This window comes from Equus asinus, chromosome 1 (genome assembly GCF_041296235.1).
Source record: "Equus asinus isolate D_3611 breed Donkey chromosome 1, EquAss-T2T_v2, whole genome shotgun sequence".
Classification (NCBI taxonomy): domain Eukaryota; kingdom Metazoa; phylum Chordata; class Mammalia; order Perissodactyla; family Equidae; genus Equus; species Equus asinus.
The window spans coordinates 149,554,791-149,574,455 of NC_091790.1; the positions used below are offsets into that span (position 1 = coordinate 149,554,791).

At 36.4% G+C, this 19,665-nt stretch overlaps 1 long non-coding RNA gene across 4 annotated transcripts in view; it reads left to right on the forward strand.

Moving 5' to 3' along the window:
- Positions 1-13,990, forward strand: part of LOC139045266 (uncharacterized) — a 32,732-nt gene extending 18,742 nt beyond the window's left edge. For 2 of the 4 annotated variants that reach the window (XR_011503301.1, XR_011503300.1), the window contains 3 exons: positions 139-212; positions 9,224-9,332; positions 12,067-13,990. This is a non-coding gene — a long non-coding RNA (uncharacterized lncRNA). The remainder of the gene's footprint in view (positions 1-138; positions 213-9,223; positions 9,333-12,066) is intronic. The other 2 variants (XR_011503302.1, XR_011503299.1) reach the window with 2 other exon arrangements.
- Positions 13,991-19,665: the final 5,675 nt, after the last annotated feature.

The following is a 19,665-nucleotide window of genomic DNA, read 5'->3' on the forward strand; positions in this document are numbered from 1 at the left end:
CTCACTCTTAGATAGTCAACAGCCCTACCTTCAGTATAAGACAATCACAAACTCAATGTAGTAATTAGAATGTGTAGTCTGAGACAGTAATCAAAATTTTCAGCTGGGTTTAACATTAAGTCTTCCTTTCTCCACCAGGTTGGGCTTGCTTCTCTCAGTCCACTGGCCTGTTTTTGATCCTTCTAAGGATTGATGGTAAGGAAAGACAACAGGTAAGATTATACTGGGCCCCCTCACTGTTACCAGGCTTCACACCCTCTGGATCTGCAGATTTTTAAAGCTGACTCTCTCAATTGTATTTTGATGGAGTCTTCAAACAGTCTTTGATTAGCTGCTCCAACTGCATTTTTCTTTGCTCTGAGAGGGTATACCCTTGTTCCAAATGGTCATGAACTCTCCATCCTATAGATGGTGAAATCCCCACCCAATACAACCTCTTGCCAGTTTGTCTCTCTCTTTCTCTCCCTGCCCCACCTCCCCCTTCTCTGTCCTTGCAGTGGTAAACTGAAGCCAGCTTCTATAGGCTCACAAGAGCAGATTATGCTCATTTCTTTCCTACTCCATGTCCAGTGATGCCATCTTGATAGCTTGAAATTTGTCATAATGGTGATATTTACACCACAGAAACAAATGCTACAGATTGGGAGTTGGGGAAGCATTTCTTTAATTTTGGGGGTTTTTTTGGAGGATCAGTTTTTCAGCACGACACTGGGTCCTCGGCAAACACTTACACATCCCTTACCCCAGCAAACTATAGAAGTACAGGAAAATTCCAACATTGCCTCTTCTATTGGATCCATTACCAATACAGCAGCTAGCATTGTTTTGTTCTCTAAAAATACCTGGTGGCATCCAAACCATAAAATGCCTCGATTAGGAGTCATGTATTAAGCTTCCGAAGTCCTCATGGATGTCTCCTCACCATCAGGTTTGATGAAGGGAAGCAGGTACTTTGCCACCAAAGGGGTATGGCTCACAGCATAGCTTTCTCCAAAAATGGATCTTCTGCCCAAAATCTACTCCTGTGACCCACACTCTGATTAAGTTCTATATCCTCCAACTGGTAGAGCGCCCAAGAGTTTTGGAAGTGGTGAATTCTACATTTAGGATCTGTCTTTGAAAATTCACATCTATTTTCTCTTAGTGTCTTGTTCAAAACTCAATTTTAGCATCCTGTTTCAAGAAGTAAGCGCACATAATGAAAAAGAGGAGGGAATACCAAACATATATTCTGTATGGAAAAATTACCAGAAACACAGTCAAATGAGAAGATATGCCAATCTCATATTTTGTAATTATAGTTGTTGCTGGCGGGGTGAGGGGGAAGGCAAGTTCATGTGTTAAAACTCATTTCATTTGAAAAGAAGAAAACTACATTAATGGAGCAAAACCCTATGCTAGGCTCTGTGCTAGACTGGGCAGTGCTTCTTATACTTTATGTACAAGGGAATCTCCTGGATTCCTTGTCTTGTTAAAGACAAGGTCATGTTAAAATGCATATTCTGATTCCGTAAGTCTAGGTGGGGCTGAGATTCTGTGCTTCTAACCAGGTTCGAGATAACGCCCATACTACTGGTCTGGAACTTCTTTAAACAGCAAAGAACTAGAAATACACACACACACACACACACACACACACATACATACACCCATACACTCTCATGAAAATTAAAACAATTCAATGAAATGGTTATTGTTCTCTCTATTTTATCAATAAGAAAGCTGAAGCTGAATGAGGTTAACTTGTCCAACTACACAGATAAGTGGCCAAGGGGATCCACAACCACATTTGTCTTCTTCCCTTACTCTTTCCATTGGATGACCAGCATCCTTGAAGTTGTTATTTTGTTATGTTTAAACTATAAACTTTAATTTATTTTCTTCATAGTATGATTGACTTCCCATTTTTAAGTAACTGTTCAGATTCTCCTAATTATTTCATAGCCCCAGAGTTATAACAGATTTAATCAATATCATGTTCCATGCTAGTTAGTAGTATATATAATTTACTTATGGAATGTCTTCTAGATTCTTGGTCTGTGTCTAAATGGTACAAATGTCTGTACTAAAAAATTGTATTTTCTACTCTATAGAGATATATCTGTGAGTCCTCAGGTTATCTCAGGTATACTGTCTAGTGAAGAGATTTTCTAAAGCATATATTGACTCCACCTTTCTCACTTATACTGAATTTGTACAGAATGTTAGCCAAGGGATACAAGAGCTGAGCCCCCCAAAAATGTGATTAATGTGGGCTTCCACATTAAGCAAGGTGGTATTAACAACCTCAACCTACAAATTTCAATTTTAAAAGATAACAACCTTTAAGCCTGGGACTGCTCACAGAATACTGTGGTTACACATAGTACATATGCACAAAATACAAAATTATGGGTTAAATAATGACTCTTTTAATATCAATGTTTATGGATTTATTTTTTTAATTGTTGTCATGGCTGCATAGACTAAATCCTTTGATCTTTTCCTTTAAGCTTGTTTAGAACTAAGTGAAGGAAGGAAGACAGAAGGACGTGAGTCACATGCTAACAAAAATAACAAAACAACCTTGGCCACAGATAATTTCCTGAAATCAGTATGAAAAGGAATAAGCTATGTGAAAGAAAAACATTAGCAAGTTATTTTGTGAAACAGTAAAATTTCCAAATATAATTGAAAAGAGAAAAATCTTTCCAAACTAAATATCCATTTCTGGGCCTGAGGCAATAAATAAATAAATAAAAGGTGGGGAAAGCTCAGCCTTGATATTAAAAACAAAAAAAGTTGTTTGCTTTCCCGATTTACAAGATGATTGAGGAGCTGTTTTAAAAAGCAAAAAGGAACATTTAGGTAAAATTCACTTTTTAAAATATATAATATTATGGTCTCTATGCAAGAGATTTATTAAATTGTTACGTATTTTGGATTTATTGAGTTTTAACTTTGAAAATATCTCTTTGGATAAATGGAGTTTAACAACTGGGAATATTTTCATGTGACATATCATATCAAAAGACCCAAAACAAACACACAAAATGTTTGATTATCTCAACACAGCTGTTAAAAATCATTTTGGTAAAAGTCAGTCCCATTTCTGGTTTTAAATATTTCTTAAAAACTAGAATGAAAAAGCAGTTTATTTACATGCAAAAATATCAATCTGTCTAAAATCAATAGCTATTCTCTTACTAGAGAAACTCTTTTAGGCAGCCCCACACATTAAAATCTAGAATAGACAAAGGATGTTTACAATCCCCACGAACACTTAGAATTTTCCTAGACATTTCAGCTAATGAGATAGAATACAAAGAAAAACTTGAAGTTTTCAGTATTGGAAAACAGGAATAATATTCTACCCGGAATATCGAAGATAATCAATTGAAAATTACTAGAAAGTTCAGTAAATCAGATAGACATGAGATAAAATAGGAAAAGCAGTCACTCCTTGGCAAATCAGCAGAAGCCAGTTAAAAAATAAGATGGAAGAAAGTAGCAGAAAAGAACATAAAATATGCAGAAATAGCCTTTTTAAACACAAGTGCAAGAATCATGAATATCTTTTCTGGGTCATTCATATAAACAACAACTTGAATATATGTTGAAATAGCCCATATTCATGGATGAGGAAACAGAACATTATTAACATGTTAGTTCTTTTAAAATTAATTTATAAATATGATTACATCAAAATTTTAAGAGGAGCTTCTTTTGAAACTAGACAGAATATTTTTGGATTTAATATGAAAGAATAAATGATAAAAAGAGTCAAAGAAAATTTTGAAAAAGAAGAATTCTGAGTGAAGGGAGTTTAACTCTGCCAAATATTAAACCATGTTATGACATTCTAACAATGTGAAGCATGGTACTGTCAAATATGTAAGAATTAAATATGTAATAAATAGGGCATTCCAAAGGAATAAGGAGGAGGGGAAGATTTGTTTGATAAATAGTTCTGAGACAATTCCAGAATGATGAAAGCCAAATGCAAAAAAGACCCAAACTAATAAAAAATTACATCATAAAAAATAATAAAATTTAAGTAAGCAAATTCATCAGTTGTGGGAGAAAGAGAAAAGCTCAGCTTAAAAACAAAGGAACAGATTGCTAGATTTAAAGATCTAAAGGTTTAAAAATGCTGCCAATCAAAAAACCCGTATACTTTGACAGTAAAAAACAATTGGGTAAAATATTTGCAAGATAAATCAACAAAGAGCATGAACTGAACATTGACAAAACTGGAAATACATGGTTAACACTTAAAAATAATGTTCTCCCTCATAATAATCAAAGTAAAAAAAATTGTTAAATAACGTGTTTTTCATCCTTCATCATAGTAGAAATTTTAAACAATAAGAATTGCATACATTGTTCTCACGTTTTCTGAAGTCGGTTTGGAAGTTAACAATTTAGTAAAATGATCTACCATGTTACAATGAAAGCAAATCTCACACAATGTTCTCTCATACTTACAGGCAATTATTTAACAAATATTCAATAACAAACAGGCAAATAAACAACCTATACTGTCGTTTCACTAAAATGCCAGCTCTGTCCTTTCAGCTGGTTAGAACTCCACCTGCATGAAAAATTAACTGAAGCCAGATACAACTACCTTCCAGAAGCAGGACCTAGTACCCTGGTAGTCAACTCCAGACAACCTGAAATCTTAAATCAATGACTGGCCAAGGACCATTTAGGGATCAAGCACTGGGCACCATTTTAAGGGGAGAGTATAGGCCTTGCTGGTTCCTTATACTACATTCATATAAGTGTGCAGAGTGTCTCTAAAATATTTTTAACCAAATCATATTCCTGAAAACTTTCAATTTCATTAACCAGTGAAATTATGCTAATTTATAAGCTGCCACCTTCACCAATAAAAGCCAATCATCATTATGCTAATTCCTATATTGGTTGTCAATCGAGACATTAAAAAAACAGAGCTCCTGTATCAGCCACTGATAGAGTATCAACTTCCTGATCAGAACTCCAGCTGGCTTTTTTTGGACTTTTGCACTGATGATTAGCACCTGGGTTATTGCCTAACCTAATAAAACCTACGTACTCTATATAAAGTGAATTATAGACATTTAATACCGGTATATTTTCTCCCCTTTCATATGATCCCTCTTCTCATTGGATCTTCTATGCATTCTGCGTTACTATCTATGGAGATGATTGGAACTACTGAAGAGTTCAGGTTATATTCAGCTTAGGTCCATCAACACTGATTCTGGTAAGACATTGCAAATGTCAAATTCTTCAAGCCAAAAGGAAATTCACAGTGTATACAGAGTGACAGTCAGTTCTCTTTTTAAAAATTTCTTGCATACCCTGCTGAGAAAAATTATCTTACTTTTAAGTATTTGATGGTAGTCTAATCTTTCACAATCTTGATCTTTTTTCAATAGCCTTACCTCATCACCCTGGGAGGGAAGCAAAGTCAATGCTTGGTCTTTGGCAAGGTATTCTGTGCTGTTTATGATGCCACAGCTATTTGGCAGTGATGCCTGCCCCTCCCCCTATCAATGTCAGGCAGCCTGTATCTCTGCCAGCACCATCAGTGGGGAGAGGAACTAGTACTTCAAAGGTCTCAGTGTGGCTCATAAAAGATGAGGAGGATTGACCCAAGCCAAGATGAAGATTGTACATTTGGCAGTTATGTTTGGATATGATGATGAGATAACCCATAGAAATGCAGGATTAACTGGAAGGAAGTCTGGATTTAATAGCCCTTGAGCAGGCTAAAAATAAATGTCAAAGAGAATTAAAATCCCTGGGGGAAAACACTTGATATCTCACACCCATCAAAGAAGGAGAAGAAAAGGAGGACAAAGCAAATAGCACCACTCAAATAGTACCACTTAGGATTCAAAGAGTTGACTACAGATGATAATAACGTCAAACATCCAGAGAATGAAAATGAAATGAGGGAGGGAAATGAAATACTCAAAAGCCATGATCAGCAAGGTGATGAAGAACTGAAGGCACTGCGAAAGTCTGGGGACAGTGAGCAAGAATAGAGACTCTGAAGGGTTTAAAAGGAACAATTATTGCAGGAAACTAGAAACCAGAAATCATCTGGAAACTCACCACAAGTTTCAAGCTTTTTCAAAGAAGAGGGCAAAACTGAATATGAGTTCAAAGGACAATTAAATATCCAAAGTCCACTGCCAATGCAAGTTGGAACTAACCTCTTTTGCTCCCAGAAGGGAAGACTTTCAATTCCTAGGTATGAAAGTCTTTGACTCCAGTAGCCCGTACCTGGCTGCAGCGAGAGGGGAAGCTATTATCAGACTTCGTGTTTAGTCATACCCTGTTCCAAAAGCCATATAAAGTGTCTTACAAGAAAATAGAAACATTGCAACACGACAATAAAAATTGGAAGAAAGTGAAAGAATTCAGGCAAAAAGAGAACAAAGTAGAGCTTATGAAACAAAAGCAAAAATAAATAACACACAAATCTTTACAATAAAATCTGACAAGAATGGTTTCCAGCATATTTTTAGTATGAAGTTGCTTTTTCTAAAATTAGAAATTTTTACACCCTCAAACTACAATCTGCCCTCCCCCACAGCCATGATAGCTGTAATTTCACAAGTATCCATTGATGAATTATACAACAATAAATTACTATGAATTCAGTTAAGTAAAACTGTACTTTGAGTCAGAAGTGCATCCACATGAAAAGTAGTAATACAAAAATGTGTGATATTATTTAATCTAATGACAATATTTGATATTCCATGGACCCTTCTAAAAAGTCTAATGCCCTGACTTAGCAAATCTATTCATTTTCTAAAGACCTTTGCATTTCATGTGTCCCCCAATACAATGGAAGTTTTATGGGAAATACAATGGATAGTACAATATGGACATTAAGGCCTATAAGAATTACCACCAAAAGGACTTTTCCTTGGGATCTATGGAAAAGGCTTTCTGCAGTCCCCAATCATCTGTTCTCCATTCTTTCTTGACAAATAGCCTCCCCCAACCTCCCCCAATATTAGCAGGTACACAGTCCCACCCAACGGCCTTTAGTCGTGTGACTAAGTTTTAGTCAATGAGATGTACATAGAAATTGTGTTCACAGTCTCCACCAAGGAAGGCTGTGCACCTTGTCTCCATTTTTCTCCTTCCCCCTGGGTGGAATGAAGACAGTACTGACAAGGGCCACACCCTAGGGGTAGCAGAGAAAAAAGCTGGATGGAGCCTGGAGCTTTCAGAATTCATGGAAATTCTATTGTAGGCCTCTGACTACTGGATTTGGTCTGCAGAAGAGAACAAAACTTCTTTTTAAGTTACTTAAGTTTGGTTTTTTGCTGTCACGTGCTTTCAAGTCTAATTCTAATTAATACATTGTCTCTACCTGTCAACAACTTTCAATTCTAATATTTGGCCTACACTTACTCTGAGAAAAATCACACAATCTGAATGAACTTTAACTTATCTTCTACAATTTTGCAACCTCATTTCTTGCCCTTGACCTTAGTTCTTTGTGTCCTCTTCGTCTAACCCCAGGCATTTACTCTGATACAGGCTTGCTGGTCTCTGTCATTCCTATGCCTGGCTGTAATTGGGGCCAATAGCTTTCTAGATCTTCTATATAATTGATATACTAGGATTTGTTTTCAAATTACTCCTGGGTTAATTCTGCAGCATTTTTCCCCCATGTCTTTCAATTTCTTGGTTTTCACCTTTGTTTTGCTCGAGCAAATCTTTAAGTAACCTCCATAGAAAGTTTGGTGTGCTCTGCTTCAGCAGCCCAGGTTTGCAGGTTCAGATCCTGGGTGTGGACCTACACCACTTGTGAGCTATGCTGTGGCGGCAACCCACATATAAAGTGGAGGAAGATTAGCACAGATGTCAGCTCAGGGTTAATCTTCCTCAGCAAAAAATAAAATAAAGTTCCTTTCCATAAATTATCTGTGTTTCCTCTGAAACAAACGTTCTTCTTTGAGTTGTTCTTTCATGCTGCTGGGTTTTAATCATATTTTTTGTGATCTTTGGCTGGCTTTTTATAAAGTACATTGGATTGGGTTGATTTTCTAAGATAAAAACTGTGAGTCTCCTAGTTGTTGTTCATATATTTCAATTTCATGGCTAGGTCTCTCACACAAAGATGATGCTTGACTCAAAGCTTGGTGCATATGGGCAGAACTGGACTACTGGCGGCTTCGTATTAGGGTGGGCAACAGAGGAGAAGGCACTTATGCTGGAGAGAGGACAGAGCTTCCAGTGCCAGAATGAAGGAGGGCTTTATACTGGAAACCTAATTTTATACCTGCAGTTCATTTGATTCTTTAGAGAAGTGGCTTTACGGTTGTTTTGCTGTTACTGTTTTCTCCTTCTTTCCTTGTTTTTGCCTGCAAGTTGTATATTAGGCTGCCTAGAAATGCCTGAGTTCCACCTGTCTTGGGATGTGGAAGGGCAGAGAGGAAGGGGTGTTTCAATCCTACTCTTCATTCAGTGGTCAGCCTTTCAATTAGTCTCCCCCTTTGGCTTCCTTTCTCATTCATGTTTTTATTGGCCCTGGGCTAGGATCATCTCTGGAGCTCTGCTCCGGTCTCTCTTTATTAGTGCATTCCCTCCCAGTGTATTCTTGGCTGTTATGATTTTCTTGCTTTTAATCTGTCAACAGAGTTTAATCTTCCTTACATCTTCTAGAAATTTATTGGAATCTTTTTCAAGAATATTTCTCCCCCCATTCTTTCCATTTTATGAGTTGATTCCTTTACTGTATATTGAGATTTCAAGAGGGAAAGGATGGAAATGCTTGTGCTGAGTCTACCATCCTAGATCAGTTGTATTGTTTAGTGTTAAGTAAAAATGAATCTTACGTGGTCTGGTTAAAATCTATCAAAAATCATTAATTATTAGATTAAAAATTTAGTATCTCTTTTCTATTTCACTCCTTTGCATATACGTGCATTTATATATTTATTTTTTGTACCTTCACTTATTGTATGACTTCTATTTTCTCTTTTGATATTAGCACAGTGAAATAACTGCAACCACCTGAAGTCATTTGGAAACAAGAAGGATGATAAATCAGTAAACATTTTTAAATGAGTTTTGACGTAACTAATTATGTGGAAGTTTTGTTCTTGAATTTATTCTTGTTCCTGGAGGAAAAAAATTGCTTAAACACCTTTTAAGTATACTTTTAAAAATGCTAAGGATGAAGTGAAATAAACAATCCAATAAGAATAACGTATCATCACAGGTATAGTTGCTAATTCACTGACTGCTGATGCCCAACAGCCCAACCATATGAATCCATCCTGAGCCAGAGGAGCAATAGCACATGATGAAACACAAAGAAACCATCCAAGGTCTGTGAGAAAATACTTCAAAACATCAGTCTGCAGATTGACTGTCACATGTTATAGTGAGGAGCATATTTGGGGCTTTGCCGGTTATAAAATTCCATTGGGTTTTCATAAACACACTTTATACTCAAAGCCTTAGAGTAAACTATGTAATGACAGGATTGTCTTGACCTTAATGTAATTTCTTCACGTTGTTTGGACAGGAAAGTTTACTGCAGAAACCATTTTAACTTGATTTCTGCTAAAGGTTATTGTCCGTAAAAGAACAATACTTGTCATTTTTTGAGTGATTTATCAAGACTTTTTTGGGTATAACTGTATTCTGCACAGAAGGAACAAAAACAGAAACAAATATTTAAATTGGTTTCCCATATAATTTCTATGCATAGATACACAAAACCCTGCAGATGTGTTAGTGTTTAATGTAAGTTTACTATCTATTTTAGGCTCCCTCCACCCCCCTAAATTCAATGTGACTCATTTATTTTGGGCAATGACTCATTTTCAGTCACTGATCAGACTGCTCTGAAGAAAATGGTCCTCTTCAGAGTGACTAATAAAAGACTACATCCCTCTTCCCACCCCAGTATATTGCGTCTCTCCCAGACCTTTTCCCTGTCCCTGCAGGATAGGGGAGAAAGGTGGAATCGTGAATTACCCTTTTATGCTTGAATTGATCAAATGAGAAACTTTCTCTTCCTGGGACCTTTAATGAAGGAAACCCAAACTGACTTCATGATGCCCAAAAGACAATCCATCTCTGTCTCTCTCTCTTTCAGGGAGATATAATTCACATACCATAAAATTTACCCTACTGAAGTGTACAAGTCAGTGATTTTTTTGTATATTCACAAAGCTGTGCAATCATCACCACTATCTAATTCCAAAACATTTTCACCACCCCAAAAAGTAGCCCTATACCCATTAGCAGTCCCCTCCCCTATTCTTCCCCCTAAACCCCACCCCTAGCAACTGCTAATCTACTTTCTTTCTCTATGGACTTGCCTATTCTGGACATTTACTCTAAATGGAATCACACAATATTTGGCCTTCCCCGCCCACCCCCCCACCCCCACCCCCGCCCCCGCCCCGCCACGGGAAGATTAGCCCTGAGCTAACTGCTGCCAATCCTCCTCTTTTTGCCATCCTCCTCCACTTTATATGTGAGACGCCTACCACAGCGTGGCGTGCCAAGCAGTGCCATGTCCGCACCCGGGATCCAAACCAGCGAACCCCAGGCCGCCGAAGCAGAACCTGCGCACTTAACCGCTGCACCACCGGGCCGGCCCTGGCCTTTTTTTGAATGGTTTTATTTCATTTAGTATAATGTTTTCAAGGTTCATCATTGTTATAGCAGGTATCAACAGCAGTCCATTCCCTTTTATTGCCTAATAGTAGTTCATTGTAAAAATATACCACATTTTATTTATCCATTCATCAGTTGATGGACAATTTGGGGTGCTTCTACCTTTTGGTTACTATGAATAATGCTGCTTTAAACATTTAATGTACCTTTTGTGTGAACATGTTCTCTTGGGTATAGAGCCAGGACTGGAATTGCTGGGCCATATAATAATTCTATGTTTAACCCTTCGAGAAACCTCTTTAATACATTTTTTTTTACTTTCCTATATCAACTGAATGGAATAATTTTCTTTTGGTAGTAATATTGCCAAAGAGAAAACAATTACAAGCAAAAATAAGTCTCATTAAGACAGAATTTTGCAAAGGATGCTGTTTACTTGATTTTTCTCCAAACTGAACATCAGTATCATGACCACACTATGCAAGTACGGTCCAATCTCTTCAAATATCTATAAATGAGAATACCAGAGTTCTTTTGCATAGGCTTTTATAAGGACAAAAGTAGGATCAGTAGAAAATGCTTAAATCCTTACTTAGACTTAGAAATTGAATATATTAGTTTGAAATATAAAAGATTACATTTTATCATCTGCATATGCTTATTCATCATAAAGTATAAGAAATATACAATGGAATCTTATTGCCAACTTCAATTCTTCCTCACGTGGAACAGGTAATACACCTATGCTAGAAGAACCATAAGATTAGTCTCTGTTCTGTCTGGGTTTTTTTTTTTTCCTAGATTCTACCGATAATTTTCAGTATTTTATGTCTTTCCTGCCCTGAGCCATCTTTCCTGGACACACAACTTGTTTTTCAGAGGTCTTATTCTCTCTGTCTACTTTTTCACTTGCTTGGATTTCACTTGAAGTACCACAAGTTTCTAAAGAGGATCCTTTTTCCAATGAGGCCTACAAAATTCTTGTTAGCATAAGAAAGTCTGCTCACACTGTTAAAATGGCTCTCAAGCTCTGTAAATTCCTCTTCATTGAGGATTCTTTTGTCAGTGGATCTCAGCCTTGGCCATCCTGTGATAAAATGCTGTAGCCTTTTGATGAGAAGAATGGCATACAGAATATGGTCCCACCCGAAAACATATCCTCCACTGTATCAAAATACAGGGCCAAGTGCTTCCCAGGTTACATCATTAAATCCCCTCCCTAGCTATGAAAGCTCAGAGATAGAGTTCCTAGTCGATAATTTTGCACTGAGTTTCTTTTCTCTAGAAGGAGAGAGGAAAGATTACCTTCTCAAGATAACTAAGATTTACAGTTGTTGTTAAAACCAGTGCAGAGGAAAAAACCCATTTAAATGCTTTTAGAATTGAATGCTGTTTTAAACTGTTCTCTCCACCTTCATTCTCCTTTTACAGTCAATGCCAATGTGATTTTTCTTTCATGAGGCATCAACATGCTTAGCTGGAGGACAGTGTCTTAATGGTAAAGGAGAAGAAATGTGCCTTCCGCCCTAAAAGAGACACGTCTCTGAGTAAAGACGGAATGGAGGGAGTTTCCCTCCCTGCTAGAAATTGAAGACTGTTGCTGAGGATGCAGTACTTTCATTGTTTAAGATGAATCACAACTGTGAAATGGAAGGACAATTTGCAAACTGACTGTGAATTGTGATGTTGTTGCTGTGTTGTACAATGTTGTTAATATAACATAGATGGACTTCACAAAATACTGTTTTTTACTTTTTTGTGGGCTTTTTGCCCCACTATCAAATCAAGGATAAAAGAGTCATTTACTTTAGTGACATCTACAGGCACTTTCAGAAAAAAACATTCTCAACTCTCCTTTGTTGAAACACTCCCGTTGACCCAATCAGGCACCTCTGTATGGATTCAGACTGATGGTTAGCGGTCTTCAGTGTAGTACCATATAGAAGGCAGACCTTAGCTCAGATTCACTTGAGTCTTAAAACATATCCATTTATCTCCAAAACCAAACTTCATCAAATGCTTAGTTATCTTGATTTCCACACTCCCATCCCATCCATATTTGTCCAGTGAAAACTTAATACTATCATTTGGGCTTGATACTGTTCTAAAACAATGTAAATGTCCCCAGTTGGGTTTTCTATGCCTCATTCCACTTACACAAACTGTGCCTTTTGCTGGAAAAGGGGGAACTGCTGAGGTCTCACACTGCTGCTCTCACGCTTCCTGAGCAGTAGAAACTTGTGGTCGTGTCCCGAGATACTATAAGTGGAAAAGGCAGTAAACTTTGGAATGGCCTGGATTACCAGGGTCGGAAGACTGTAAAATACCACTGGCTTGAGCAGTCTTTAGAGAGTTTTACCCAAGGCAACTTGTCACTTACCACATCTGAGTGACCCCAGTGCAAGTAAAGCAGTGAAGTGGTGGGTACCACTAGATCAGACAAAGGAAGCAAGATGAAATGGCTTAGCAAGAGAGACAACATCTCCCACAGCAAGAGACTGTGCAGTGTCTAAGGTAGGGAAGAGGCAAGACACCAATGCTACAAAAAACCCCACAATGGTGCCCTATTACAGAAAGAGCCAACACTAGGAGCCTACCATGCCAGAGAGCACTTGACATCTGAGTAAGATCTCCAAACAGCACCAGCTAAGTAAATAAGACACATTTTTGGCCCTTTATGTGGTGCTCCTCTGTCCTACCCAACATTGAAGGATCCAGAGCAAAGGATGGCAAGTCAGGAAGATGCGAAGCAAGAAAGAGGAGACCCACCACAACCCTTCCCAACCTTCTGCATCAGCCCCAAGAGAAAGAGAAAAGCTTTAAACTGGATATGAGAAGTTCAGGTTAGATCAGACTGCTCTTTTACAACCTTAATAATGAAACTGAAAGTTTCCAGAAAATATCATCCAGGTGCAAGGAAGGAATATCTGACAGGCGTTTTCAAAAATGGTTGGAGAAAGATAAAGCTATTTTCTAATTTTATACTACTGAGTCCAGCCCATTCGGTTGATCCAGTTGGGATTTTACTTTCTACTATCTTTTCTTTTTAGCTCGTAAGTTCGCTAGTTTCAGGGAGGGCTTGAATTAAAAAGGGGGATGTTTTTGTCCATGTTCAAAATTCAGGAAAATATCCCAAAGGTTATAGTTATTTTAAAAATATATTTATCTTGCATATTTGTAGTTTTACATTTATATAACCTTGATTTAAATTTTTCTTCTTCATGATAAAACGTTATATAGAATTTTTGCTTCTGTTCTATGAGAATAGGAAGGCAAACTACAGGGACTTCACTTCTAGACTCTTGTTTAGACAGACTTAAACCAGACTTGATTCCCCAAGTCTCCCACTCCTAAAAATGAGGCTTTTAATGTTTGATCTCAATAAATATTAGTATCAGTCTGAAAATGTCTGCTTCCTGTGAAGGCTAATTTTTGTTTGCTGAAGATTCTGAGTTCCCTACGCTTTACCCCCATGAGGAAGTTCCCATGGCAAGAAAGCACTACTGTGTCTCCAAATGGCTTTCTTAGGAGACTGTCTTGCAGACTGACTTATACTGATCAGATGTGAGGATTTTGAAACTTCACAAATATTTATCAAAGGACTTACAGACGCTTAGTTTCTATAACTGCATGTTGATATGACTGCCACATCAACTGCCTAAAAAATAAAATGGATTACTCATCAGATAGGAACGTTAATGATGAAAGACAAAAGACCCACTAGTAATTACATAACCCCCTGTGGACCATGGGACAATGAAGGCAAAGGTCCTGGAGAAGATTTCTCGAATTGTTTTTTCATCCCAGGCAGGATGAATTATGCTGCGCAGGTAAGGGTAATGAAATAGAGGAACAGGGATGGGAGTCTTTCAAGAACCAATTCACTGATAAGAAAGACCAGGAAGTAGTGATATGTGTTGCACAAAGATCCACTTCCTTGTTCCTTGCTACACTTGAGGTCCAGCCACAGCACTGAGTCATCCAGCGACCTCCCAGCTTTCCAACTTCTTCCACTAGAATTCAGGCAACGCTTGAGATTCAAAGACACAGCAGTTGGGGCAGAGATGGACATTTGTGTGGCATTTTCTCCTCCATTTCTCTGAGCAGATCATTGCCCTATGCATCACCACAATGAAGCAGGAAACCAGAAGCCACTCCAGTGCTTGCTGGAGGTGGCAGAGGATAATTAGGGCACAGTTAGACAGCCTGGGAGGTGAAGTGTTAACAATGTGAATAAGCAAATCTGTCCACTCCTGAGAATTTTCTCCTCCCATCCTCCCACTTGGTCCTTCTCCCATCCCAAGAACCTTCTTAAAAAGCCCATCTAGGGGCCGGCCCTCTGGTGTAGTGGCTAAGTTTGGCATGCTCCGCTTCAGTGGCCCAGGTTTGCAGATTCAGATCCTGGGCACAGACCTATACCACTCATCAGCCATGCTGTAGCAGCTACCCACAAATAAAGTAGAAGAAGATTGGCCCAGATGTTAGCTCAGGGCTAATCTAATCTTTCTCAAGCAAATAAAAAAAATAAAACCTCTCCTAGGGGAAAAATAACAATGACAACTCCACCAACTAAACTCATCAAGAGGCTCACCCTCACACACATCACTATCCAAGGTACCTAATGTGCCCTGGGCAACATGAACTCAAAGGGAAGAGCAATGTGATGTCTTAGGAGCACAGTCATTAAAAGAAAAAAATATGTTTACTAAGGCAAAATTAACAGACCAAAAGCAAGACTTTGACAGTAAGCATACAAAATATCCTCAAAGAGTCAGAGACAATACTGGAAAGAAGAAACATGGGAAGAGGGGATTCATAAAAAAACAAACAAACAAAAAACAAGTGGAGATGCTGCCTTGAAAAACAAAAGATTTCTAAAAAAATAATTTAATAGATTGATTGACTATGACGATAGGTACAGCTGAAGAACTGGAAGATAAAGTGGAGGAACTTGCCCAACCAAAGGTGGCTACAATATATTCCCCAAAATATTGCTAGTCCACTTTAAATAATTCTCTGTCCATTACAATCTAATACAATCTTCTCTTTTCAGAAAACCATTTCTTCTTTCTATTCAAGTCATAGTCAAATGAACTTCGCCTTTATTCACATTACTAAACTGAAAAAATAACATAGCAGGACCCAGTAATCTGCATTCAGACAGATTACGTCAGCGGTGGTTTTATTTCAGATTTTGGATTGGTGGTGGATACCTGACTATATTTGTATAAATAAAGTGTCAGTCATGGTGATTGTCCCCAATCCAAGATGGTTTGGCCTCTGACATTTTCACTTCCAGGAACTGAAATTGCCAGTGACCTATACTCTCCATCCTGCCTTGCCCCCCAAAAGATGGCAAATACATTGCTAAATGGACTGAAAAAAAAATTAAATCCCTTTTCACTGGTACCCTTGAGAATTTGAAATATAATTTTTAATATCAGTCTCATGAATAAATTTGAACACACATCCAAATTTACATATTCTTTTGGTTTGGAGGAAACCAATTTGGACTAGGACCACACCCAAGTTCTACATGTAGCCTCAATGCTGGTTTGGGATGCCATAAAAGGCAGGGTCTCTCAACACCCACCTCACCACCTACTACTATAAATATTGTGAAGAATAGCTATTTGAATTAAAAAGTATTTTTCCTGAGACCACAGAATTTGAAGTTATGACTCTAAAATTGTGGCATCAGATAAAATACATAACATGAATTCCCAGATCAAAAGTGGCACATTCATTCATTTATACTACAAGAGTTTATTCGACTCCTATAATGAGCCAGACATTTTTTTTCACACAGTAAAGAAAAATCCCCATGCTCACGAAAATAATTTAGGTTTTTGGAAGAATGATTTTAGAGGAAGAAAATCATTTATGTTAATTGTTTTAAAATCACAACTACAAATATGACAGCATTGGCTTTAAATGTATTAACTGTAGCAGTCCCTAACCCAGAGATAGATAATGATAGCACCTTAAGCATAGAAATGTCTTCCCCCAGAAGAAACTCTGAAATGTATTGGAAAAGTACTGAAACACATGTCTCGTATAAGTAAGTAACAGGAAATGCTGTGATCTGACTCAGATTTAAATGCTGTCCTTCTGCTTCTTTTTACTGTAAAATATAATTTACAATCCATGTATAAAATACTGTTTTTGCTATATATGGATAAGTGGGTGGAAGAAACTACTTGGTCATATGATGTCCCTAACAATAAGGCCTACAAAATATGTGTATACTCTATTTTAATGATTTATACAATTTTGGAAAGAGAAGAAAAGAGATAGAAAAATAAGGATTTAATTAGCTGGTGGGTTGAGTAACATCCAAGGGCTAATACCTCTCCTTGCAGAAAGAGATAATTTTCTGATGACATCATCCATTACAACATGCAGGATATAAAAAGAAAACACTGCAGAGTCCTTAGCCATGCCCTATAAAGTGGAGAAACAAGTGTTTGCTTCATTTGTTCATCATCAAGTTTTGGCCTTTAGTTAAAGACATTCAAAACCAACTATTTAAGGCATTTACCATTACACACTTGACCTCAAATCCCCTCAGTTGGCTTAAAAATCTTAAATTTCTTCTTCCTGGTAACTAAAAACGTTAAGAGATGAAAAAAGTGAAGAAAATTTTTAAAAGGGAAAAATTTAGATACAGTATTAGCATTCCTGGACTGTGTTTATAAAACATGAAAATGACAGAAGAAGAAAGAAAGAAGAAGAAGAAAAACAATTCATGTCTGATAGTGGTAATATCATTTCCCTCTACAGTTACCTAGCTCCACTACTTGAGTAAACTATAAACCACACCTGCCAAGAAGAAACAAAAGCACATGCTCTGAAGCAATACACTTACAATCAGACCACAGAGAATTCATTAAATCAAGGACCATGACTTCAAAGTCAAACATCACAATGCAAACAAAGAAATGGGGCAGCATGAGTGAGAATTATCAGAAGTAATAGCAGAATTAGATGTCCAAAAACTTCAGATATTGGAATGATCTGACACCAAATACAAAATAAGTGTGTTTCATGTTTGCAGAAATAATGTATAATTAAGAGTAGAATAACCAGGGAGTTCTGACACAGAAATGCATAAAACTTCTAGAAATGAAAAAATATATATTTAAATATAAAAACTCAATGTATAGGTTAAACAATAAAGTAGAACTAGAAGATGAGAACACAAGTGAACTGATAGAAAAATCTGAAGAAATTGTCCGGAATATAGAATGAGATAGAAAATACGGTAACAAGTTAAAGATTGTGAGTGATAAAATGAGAAGGCCTAATATCTATGAATATCAGAGTTCCAGTAACACAAAAAAGAGAAAATAGACTAGAAGGTAGTATTCAAAAAGATGATGGATAAGAATTTTGCAGAATTTTTGGAGAGTTTTAGATTCAGGAATCCCAATGAATTGTAAGCAGGATAAATAATAATATAGAACATTGAAGCAAAGAAAAGATATGCATGCAGAAATGGAATAATATTCAGCAATGAAAAGAAGCGAACATGCTACAAAATGGATGAACGTCAAAAAATTATGTTGAGTCAAAAAAACCACATGCAAATGACTGCATTTATATTAAATGTCCAAAATGGCAAATTTACAGAAAGAAAATGCAGATCAGTTGCGAGCTGGGAACGGGTGCAGAAATTAACTGCAAATGGTCATGAAGGAAATTTTTGGGGTCATAAAAATATTCCAAAACCAGATTGTTGTGATGGATGTACAACTCTATAAATTTACTGAAATCATTGAATTGTACCATTTTTAAAAAACGATAAAGTGAGCTCTAAAAGTAAGAGAATAGAAAAAGATATAACAGGCAAACATAAGCCAAAAGAAAGGTGGATTCGCTAAATTAATGTAAAATAAAACACAGAGTAAGATAAAACATTACTAGAATAGATCTGGTCACGATATAATAAATCACTAGGTTCTACAAAAGTTCTAAACTTGCATTCGATTAATAATATAGATCAAAATACATAAAGCAAGAATTTATAGAACTATAAAATGATAATTAATAAATCCATCACTACAGTGGGAGATTTTTTAAAATCCTCAATAATTAATAGATCAAGCAGACAAAAATATTAATAAATCTACAGAAGATTTGAACTGCATAATTACTTATTTTCATCTAATGGACATATAAAATGCATTATACCTAATAAATTTTTCATGCATAAAGAAAAAAATATAGAAGTTGCTAGAAAGTAAGCGCCAAAAAAACTTTAAAGGATTTATACCATGCAGACAGCATTACCTGACTTGAATCCAATAATTGAGAGATAATTAAAAACTATCATACACTTGGAAATTAAAAACATACTTCAAATAAATAAAAATCCTAATACAAATTTTTAAAACATTTAGAACTGAAAGATAATGAAATATAGTAGTACATATCAAAACTTGTAGAACGGAGCTAAAGCAGTATGTAGAGAAACATTGATTGCCTTAAGAAATTTTATAATGTAAAATTCTGAAAAGCAATAAACTGAGCATTCAACTTAACATAACAGACCAAATCCAAAGAAAGTAGTAAAAAGAAACCAAGAAAAACAGAAATGAGTAAAAATTAAATAGAAAACAAAGATACAATAGAGATATCAAATGTCTAAAAGTTGTTTAAAAAAAGACAAATAAAAAACTCTGCTAAGATTAAGAAAAAGAAAATTCACAAACATTGGAAATGAAAAGGAGGTGATAATAACAGGGATTAAAATGTTATTAAGAGGATATTCCAAATAAACATATCACTAAATCTGAAAACTTAGATGAAATGAATAAATTTTTAAAAATAATTTAACAAAATAAATTCAAGGAGAAATGAAAATATTGAAACACTAAAATTAATAAAATTGATCAATATTTTACAGTCATCTCACAAGGAAAACACCAAGACTAAATCATGTGACAGGCAAGGTCTAACAATCATTTTAAGGTCCATAAATGTGAATCCTACAAACATTAATCCAGAAAACAGACAAAGAACACGACC